A 10,323-nucleotide genomic window follows, 5' to 3' on the forward strand; every position below is an offset into this window, starting at 1 on the left:
TTACCGCAGTCTCTGGAATCTATACAAAAAAGGAAGAAACATTTTTGCATACTTTCTCGTGCAATCTGTTGTCAATGTACGACAGTTTCTAGCCTACAAAGAACACATTCATCACATCAATCCTCAATTACGACAACAGAAATGTCCGCAACGATTCCCAATGACCAATTTTAATCTTAGAAATGTGTCGTCTTTCCATTTTGGTTGCAAATGTCCATTGCTCAAACAAAACGATAAACATTTAGCTCGGAAGCATTTAGCTCCGCCAACAAAAAAGATGGAATTAGATCCAGCAACTAACAATTGGAAATGAAAACAGGATTTATTTTTAAACCATGACTTCTAAGCTCCTCAGAACAAAGAGGGCACCATTTTCTGCCAGTATTCCGGCCTTTCAGCGCGACTGCCAGCTTAGGACCGATAATGGGATGTCATGGATTATGGGAAACGTATTTGTGTTGCCGGCAAATGTGCAAGCACGGATTATATGTTGCTCATTGCAACAAGCACATGTTAGGATTTTTTTTTGGAAATTTGATGTTTTAGATCGGTTTTGTTCGTGGCTCTTATCAAATGAAGATCAGTATGTTAATAGCTAAATTATAAGAAAAATCTTCTTGGATTTGAATTGTTTTAAATTAGAAAACAGTTATAATACAAAAATCTAATAACCACAAATGTACAAAAGACATAAAATCCTTAAAAATATAATGTTTTCGTAAAAATTTCGGATATTTCAAATCAATCAAATATCAGGTTTCAATGTTGAATGTTTAACTGGAACTATTCAAGATCAATTAAATGAACTGAAGAATACATGTAACACCTTGTTTGATGTGGATGTCTAATTAATGCAATTTATTTCACTTATTAAAAATTGAACACTAACTTGCATTAAAAATTTCAACCATTTTTCTGGAAGTTGTTGTGTAAGATGTTATGAAATCACAGATTTTTAAGCTGCCATGAATATTAACACAAATATGTCTGCTACGCCGAAGAGGCCGAACGACTAATGGTTCCCAATGAAATGCCTTTTTATACGGAATGGCATAGTGATGGTGCATCCGTTTCCGTCGTAGTACTGCCGCAAGTCGTAGTTAATTTATAAGCATAAATTGATCCGCATCAAATCCAATTTAAACCAGACTCATTTGTTATCCTCGTTTGGGGTGAAACTTCTCGGTAGACTGGAAGAGGAAAAAGAATTGTCCGTAGGAGTAACGCATAGACTTCGTATGTTTCATCAACTCTATATTTACATCCCGGGCTTAGTTACTACTGACTGAAAATTGTTCGTTCTTTCTCTTTCAACCGTATACGATCTCCATGGTGCAGGTCGTTTGGAAACATGATATTCATTCATAACATCGTCTCGGTGGCGCAAGTTCTAAGAACGGTTGGTCCGAGCAGATCGGCGTTACTCTATCAAACAAGCGAAAGAAGAAATGTTGCATGTGGCTATAATGTAATGACTCGAGGCTATTGCCCGAGATGATTGCAAAATCTCGTCGCACTCGACATGCTTCCTGCGGCACAGGAAGGTACGCTGCAACACTGGTCGGCACGTACCTTGAGGACAAGAATTGATTGGATTAATTTTAATCTAATTCAATATGTAAAACATCTTCGGACGGTCGCCTTAAAACGTGCAAAGTCTTTCGTCTTGATGGTCCTTCTAGCGGATATGCTAAGCCATGTTTGCCTTTATCTGCAGAAAATAGCCAAACGTGCGGTGACATACTGCTGTTGGGACTTGTTTTGAGTCAATGTTTGAATTTAACGGAAGCCTCTTTTAGATGCAGAGATGGCGGGAAGTTTATTTGAATGCGAACCTTCTCCAACTACGTTGTTTAGTGAACAGCAATGTGTTTGATTCATGGTGAATCCTAACTGTGAGGCTAAACATTCTTGCACATTGAACAACAACATCAGCATACTAATACTATATGCAACTGATGACAGTTTGATCGGTTCGCGATGCGAAGATTCGAAGAACCAAAATGGACTGCTTCAGGTCAATTAGAGAAACAGCGGTTACTTTGAGTGGCTTGTCAAACATGTGCTTCGTCAAACAAAAGGTTCGATTATTGAGTTAATGAATTGTAAATAAAGCTCACGACACACCATTGACTTCATTAGCTTCATCATGAAAGGGATTAGAAACGTTCAAAGTTTAATTGGGTTTGATTATGGTGCCGAAACTTTTCGGACATTTTCACGGATCAATTTGTATGGAGATGATAAAGTTGTTTATTAATTTAGTGGACCAGTTTGGGATTACTACATACAGCACTCAAAAGGGTCCGAAAAGGGATTATTTGGGTGTAGAGCGCCAGTATGTTAATGTAGTTAGATTGTCCTGTTCTAGTTGACTGATCAATTTATCACCAAACTAACCATGAAAAGCTACGACTAGGCTGTGATTTAGTTGATTTATGTTTTTAAACTGTTAATTAAATTGATTGTCACACAATGTATTTTAGTTCTAAATATCCATAACATTATTTAGTTTGAAGTGCATGTTCTAAGTATGATAAATACTCGCAAAAGTCAAGAAAGAGACTGTTATCGACAAAGGAATTTAATTCATAAGAACTTCGAAAGATAGCGAACGCAAGAATGAAGCAAATAAGTACGAGAAGGATGTGAAAAGGCAACCATAGAATAAGCCAGAGTATGGGGCGAAATACAGTCCAAAGACAAATTCAAAGACAGTCCAAAGTTAAAAACACGTTTTAGAAAGCTTGTAATACGGTTAAATAAATAAGTAAGATCAAGTCAGTCACGATATGCGAGTGTCACCCATTTCTGTACATTGTAACTAGAGTATAATATTGCCACTGCATACCGAAACTGATTACAAAACACCAGTCAACTTTTATCTTCATTTGTTGATTCTTAGAAAACAACGAACCATACTCCTATTACAATATATACTTATACAAAAGACATAAACAAGCTGATCATGCCTTCAGAAGCCAGAATTGTTAGAATTATGATGTTTGTTTGCGGCATTCCGCAATGTGGAGAGGATCATGAACATACATTCAAATTGTGTTATATACGACCACCTAAAGTAAACCATATCTAATAACTGTATACATGATTATCTACAATGGAGCAGATTAAACACACAATGAATATAGTCCCGGTGCTGTTCTGACCACACAATCGAGACCAGCACTTCTTTACTTCAAGATAAATCTCAATTTCATTCTCACACACGTCATATGCCACGCCGCTTAGTTATGTGACCTTACGCTGCGTACGTTGCGTGATTGACAGCCACATTCTTTAATGGGAAGTGATTAATCAAATATTCAATTACTTTGACAGTTTGATCTTGGGAGCTGTATGCCAAACGCGTGTTCATCATATGATAAAATGCCCCGTAGCTTTCTTTCATTCCAAACAAGTGGAACCAGTATCGAATCGATGAACGGGAATTCAGGGAGTAAGGTGTCAAGATTGATCAGAGAAAGAATGAACATAGGAATGGTAAACATTTTTCTTTCAAAAATGTTTTTTTCTTCGAACAACATGCTCCAAAATGCACTATAACTGGAAACATGTTCTAAAGAATATAATATCAATTCTATGAAATAGGACCACAATAGATCATCTGTAATGTAAATACAAATCAAACCGATAAAATAACACAAACGGGAACATTATTGATATACTTTTTATTTGAACAACATGAATGTAAATTCCGTCCCATTACAGAAACACACAGGTTTCTGGTGTAACTTGATGGTCTAACGAATTCCGATCAAACTAAAAAGATATTAATGGTTGCAAAAATTACAACGTTAATATTCAGAAGCGCAATCTAACAACTAAAAGAAAATAAAATTGACTTTTCTAGTCTTTCATAAACATTTTCAAACACAACCCCCACGCTGGAAACTGTAATTTACTGTAACATAAGTAAAAGCTGCCGAAATCGACAACTGTTCACAACTGGCTAAAATGTGCAATTTTCTACGGGTGGTACATGAAGCTTTGTTACAGGGCCCCATATCCTAATCTCATTTTCATGCATCTTTCCAACTTCAAACAGACTCCAATCAAATCAGCACTTCCAGGCCTCAGGAGCAACGAACACAAGTGTTCTTCACAGGCTTGTATGACATACGAAAGTACACAGTAATCGACTACAGCTACCACCATGTTTCAAAGAACAGAAAAGCCTGAAATGCCTGTCATCAGATCCTCCTCATTGCGTTTCCTGACCTGCTACCGTCTTTGGGTGGATTTGATAAGTAAGTTCAATGTCGACCAAATTAGACTCTGTGTGTATCGGCGGCATGGTTCGTTAAGCATTGATTCAAATGCTTCCTTATAGCTTCTTTTCTATCAGCTGCTTCTTTTGAGTCGACATAAGAAACAACCTCCCATACAGACGTTAAAGCTTAAATAATAGGTTACAGCAGAAGGTCAAAATATGTTATGGACATTTTTTAAAACTATCTACAACTTTTACATTCCCGCTTCGTTCAAAAGGGGCAAAAACATAATAAAACACGTTTCATGGAAATTAAAACATTTTCGTGAGCAATTTAATTTCATGCAGCATTCTTGAATCAAATCATAAAATTTGCGTTTTTTTCAGTGACCTACCAAATGCTACATTTTTGTGTCTTCCTGTTCATTTTGCTCTTTTAGGCTATACAATTATTTTTTTTGGAGAAGATACATTGTCAACACTCATTACAATTTGCTGCTGATGCATATTTACCATGATCGTAACTCATTCCACATCTACACTACCTCCGACTTCTGACTCTAAACCGCTTCATATTCTAATCACCCTCCTAAGTTTCCACTGCCAACAACGAGCATAAAATATCCAGTATAATATCACCCAATGATGCCGTCTTACAGCATTCTTCTGGTCCTGTCTTTGCTTATCTGTCTTGACCCAGCTCTGCAACACAAGCGGCCAACCAAAGACAGAACGTAGCCATTTCTTCGGATTATACAGCATGCCCGGTCTAGTCACTCTGACAAGACACCAAAGTGCCGAGTTGGGTTGATTTGAATATCTTAATAAACCGAAATAGAAGAAATGTCTGTCATTCTGCTTCAGCCCTAGTACTATCCAAGAGAGTAGAATGTACCATCACACAGATTTTGCAAACGACTTCTTGCCAAGCCCAAACAGAATTTTGGATGGAAAATACTAAACATGTAACAAACGTACTTGCCTTTGCACGGTGTGGCTCTGATTCCTATGTTAGCCTGTTTTACGATCAGGCAAAAGAAGTAAAATGGAAATTACAAATTCACTGCTCGAAACCTGCAGCCTGCATGCCCTCTCATCATCGCACGCATATTTTGACTCTCACAATCTTAGTTTCAACGTCCATGGGACAACCGAGATCGAGATTTATCATTCCTTGATGTTTTGTCCAAATAAGAAGCATGAATGGGGGACTATTCCACACAATTTGAATAAATTTGTATCACTGGCCGAGAATACCGCTTAGATTTAAAGCCTGCATCAACACATCACTTCCTGCCTTCTATTTTGTAGGATCTATGTGATGCTCTTTCAACACTCACCAAGAAAATGTACCAAAAGAAACTCCAATCATAGATTCACTTTGTTGTTTCGTTGATAAGAAAGCAGTAGCAAATGTTACTTTTACAGAAGAGAATACCCATCGTCGTTGATTTACCTGAAGGGAGATAAACATTAAGTCTTCAGCTGCTTGAACACGAGGGAATTCCAAATGGTAGATAACAAACGTGGCTGTTTGTCTATGAAACTGTGTTTGTAGCGTCAAGATACATTTATACCATTCTCTGACAAATCAGGTTAATTGTGAAAATCTTGGGACACCTTACAGTGAGAAACTGTACACTGGTACGTCGCGATCCGTAAATATTCATTTTAGATTGAGAAACGTGCAAACGCTGCAAATGGTATCTGAAATGTATCCGAATTGCAAAGTATTCGCGCAACGACATCACTGATAAAATCGGCTACAATTTTATGAGCCCATAAAATCTCCACGCAATGGAATCCGGTACCACCGGATGCAAAAAGTAATGGTCGGTCCGCAACGACACGAGTTCTCTTCTGCTACGGTATCTTGTAGTATTTTGATGTAATTATTAACATCAAATGAACGATTTGCATTTCAAAAGAAGGAGTAAAAGACGAAAATTTCGTATGTTTTTGTGATTCATGTTTAGAGATCATGCAGCATTAATCGTTATTTCCCTGTGTCTCCAAAAATAACAGTTATGAATAAACAACGAAGGAAAGCTGCTTCAGATAAATAGATTGCAACTATTAAATCAACAACACATCTATCCAAATTGCTACTATTATTACACAGCTGTACTTATTTAATACATTCCTCTAATTGACAAGCTATGAAACTATAATAAAAGTCGTGAGAAACACTTTTATTGCGAAAGTTTTACAGCGTTATTTGTTAAGTTGAAGCAAAAACGTTCAGTGACTGAATACGAAAAACTTTGCATGCTCACCTCTATCACTTACCTATGATGATGTCTTATGGAATTTTTTCATGTCTTTTTCTATGCGTCCCTCATTCTCCTGAGTAATTTGAACAACAACAAAAACCCAAGGAAGCTACACAAAAGCTGGCAATCACCGCAATCTGTCAACCGTACAACGGCCATGGTCATAAAAGAATGGAATGTTTGCAAAGTTCATTTGAAGTTTATTTTGCTCTCCTGTCCTAGGAGGTGATCCTACATTTTTGGTGTGCAGAGAATGCTATGCCAGGGCAGAGGAAGGAGCAGGTAACTCCCTTTGAAAAAGGTACGCTGCTTCGGCCTTAAATCGGTTCACATGCTATGTGGAATGTTTTTCTTAACTTCGATCTTTCCGGTTCAGTCTGAATCCATCTATGCCTTACTAAAGCTACTCTGAATTGCGTATCATCGTTTCGCATTCAAGTGATCAAATTCAGCACAAAAACCTTAAATTTGAACTAAAATGGAAAAGATTTGTCTAGCTTTGGCTGTAAAGTAGTCTTCTGGATTCAACATATATTCAACCCATCAAAGTTTATTATTTATTTACAAAAGGGTCGATTCAGATCACATACGATTCTCCTCCACCTTTCGCCCTTGCTAGCTGACTTTCATTCTTAGCTTACTTGGCTTAAGGTAGGTGAATCGAGAAGCGATTGAGTCATGACATTCGGCTTGAAAACAAACACCCTTTTCTCTAAAATTATCATCATAAGCGCATTCTTTCCAAACGCCATCATATATTTACCTTCTACATAAAAGAATTACACCCCACAATTCTAGCATACTAACATTTCACAATACCAACAACTAGTATGAATTACAGCTTAGCCTCTCCCAGCAGGAATCGTTTTCCATTTACTCTGCCCTTTATTCGTCTTGATTCCATTCTCACCGGTCCATAAGATAGTACATTAAAAGCATCATGCCTTTTTTCCTTCACAGGAACTTTATTTCTACACATTCCAAAAGCGAGGAGTTTTAAATTGATTTTCGTCTGGCGTAACGAAATCATCAATAAAACGCTACATACCAATTGCGCACCAGCGAACGCGTACACTCCCTCATACGATTGTTTTCCGCCAACAAAACCACGACAAATAAGATACACGCGCGTCTCTCAGGCTACAGTACAAATGGGTTTTCCCCTGCCAATAAAAAAGGCGAAAGGAACCAGGAAGCACGACAGACACGCACCGAGGCGTCACTGAAGCGAAATAAGGACACGTGACAGGAGTACAACACTTGCGAGCGAAGATATTACACCGATCTGTAAGTGTGCAAAGGGATTTCGTATCCATCGCTATGGTAACACCATACATGAGTTTCAAGTGCTTCGAAACACTCACAGCTACCATAAGCGTTTCTTAGGCATACCCAAAATGCTTGAGAATTCTGGTGTGCTGGTATTCAAAAAAGGTGAAGGATATTGCGTCGATTTAGAACACCTGTGTGAGTAGGTTTGAGTGGTTTTATTTTGCTTCTATCTGATATGTACCTTACACTTTTCCTCTTTGATTTGGGAATCTCATAGCAATGCATGTATTCCAGGTAGCTTACCCAAACAAACCAACAATTTCCAAGATTTCACTCGTGTTTAAAAAGAAACACCTTACACCTGAGACGGATTGAATTCAGGACATAACGCCTCGTTTTTTCTATGCAATCGATTCGCAACAGCATTTTTAGAACGAAGCCACCATTTTACACTGAACAGTCAAGAGAAATATATTTCCCAAGACCTAATAAATTTGCAATAGACAATGTTTTGCGAAGCAACATTTCCGGAACTGATGGCAATGTGTCGTACGTGAGTTGCTTAGTTGAGTAGCTATGAGCAATCGTGCGAAGCTCAACCGAACGTGTAACGTTTGGCGGTGGATCTTCGTATGAATATAGCGGCTTTCATAAATTATCGTCAAACCTTCCCGACACCATCATCAATCACAAACCTGAAGGGTATGAAACTCTTTCACAACACACTTACACTGTTACTCCTGCTGCATGGGACTTTGCTTGTACCATTTACATGAACCATTTCATTATTTAATCATGTCATGTTCTACCTACAAGCAGCGGACACTTTTATGTTACATACACTCCGCCAATCGATAAGTGAATTAAACTAATGCTTCAAGCATTTGTCATCCGCTTCACATAAAGAACAGAGAGCCGCACCTCACGTTTATCACTAAACGTCATGAATAAGGCGATTGTGACGGACCATATCTGCATACAATACATAAGAAAAGTAAACACCTACTTGACCCTTATTATCACAATGCTGTTCTATTAATCCAAAACTATACCTCAACGATAACTCCGAAAACCACACAATCGTCTTTCGCTACTTACGAAATCCACATCCACCACTCACGTATGAAACAAAATACTTGTGCGGTATAACTCACGTGACCAGTAGGCCCGGAAGTGGCTGCAGCTCGATAATTAATTGCAGTTGAATGATACACTACCTCGTCTAGGCTGCACTGGACCAGTAATTCAAAATAGAGTACACAGAGAAACACCGCAACCATGTCGACGAATATATACGGATTCCTACGATTGGCACCCAAACAGGAGGATATTAGCATACAACATGCACCATGAGCCAACTCGTTTTCTCTCCATTGCTAACTGAGTACATTCCATCCTAACCCAATCTCCAGCAACCAGACAGGTGCTGATCTCGTAAGCCTACAGTCACTTCCCGATTAGCAGGTATCGCTTCCATTGCCTCACAACATCCATCATCCGCATTTCGCTTGTACAAGAGAACCCGTCCCTAAGCCACACATCGAGCAAGCGTTTTCTGAAAGTAGTTCCATGGAAATTCCTTGCAGTTCCATCGGTCTACCAGTACATCATTCCAGAGCAACGCGAAAAAGCTGTTCTCTATCGACATTCGAGCATCTCGGATGCGTTGATACCGTACCAATCGTCTATCAACTACCAACAGTTCCGTGGTTCAACCAACGTTTACTTCATCTGTGATTTATTGCAAAACAGCAGCCACCATGCGGTGTTACGAGATGTGCATCCGTTGCTTATCGGATCGAATATTGGTAACGTACTGGACCAAGGTTAGGAATAGCTGTTACTGACTCTCTTTTAATCTCCCTTTCCAAAGCTTTTTTATCGCTTCATTTTGCAAATTTTCCTTACTCTTCTACAAACGAGCACATGCAGATTTTCACACCCAATGCTCGCGTTTACATGCCAAAGGTCTTTGCACGGAAGGCCGATATAGTTCATTTCGCTGCGAAGGTGCAAACGAAGCAATAATAGCATATGCTCGCAACCCCACGACCTCTTCCTGCAAACCAACGGTTCACGTTCGCTAACGATGCTTATCATGCAGTTTATCTTCACTCTATCTAACAAGGTGCATTGGAGCTGAGATTTTGCTTACATTTTTCATCAATGCTGCATCGATAACAAAGCAAAATCCTGTTATCTTATCCATTCTGCTTGCATAGCTGGAATGCTAGGTTGATGCATCCCATGCAAAAAGTGCAAAAGAACACAAGAATTGTGAAGCGCTTCATTTGACTTCTGCCATGCAAACCGCTAACGCTGCTAAAGTTTCCTCGTTTGCCAAAGTATCTCAGTTCGTGGCTTTTCCATTTTTGGGTACACGAGAAAAACGCTAATTCAATTATTATACATCTCATACAAAAACAAATTCTCCAAAGAGACCCCTGCAACCCTACCAAACTAAACGTTAATTTGTATGCCACCTTAAGATACTCTTTGACGAACAATATTACCACGAGAGGAAGCGTGACTAACGAGTGCATATCA

This window comes from Anopheles gambiae, chromosome 2 (genome assembly GCF_943734735.2).
Source record: "Anopheles gambiae chromosome 2, idAnoGambNW_F1_1, whole genome shotgun sequence".
In the NCBI taxonomy this organism is placed as follows: Eukaryota; Metazoa; Arthropoda; class Insecta; order Diptera; family Culicidae; genus Anopheles; species Anopheles gambiae.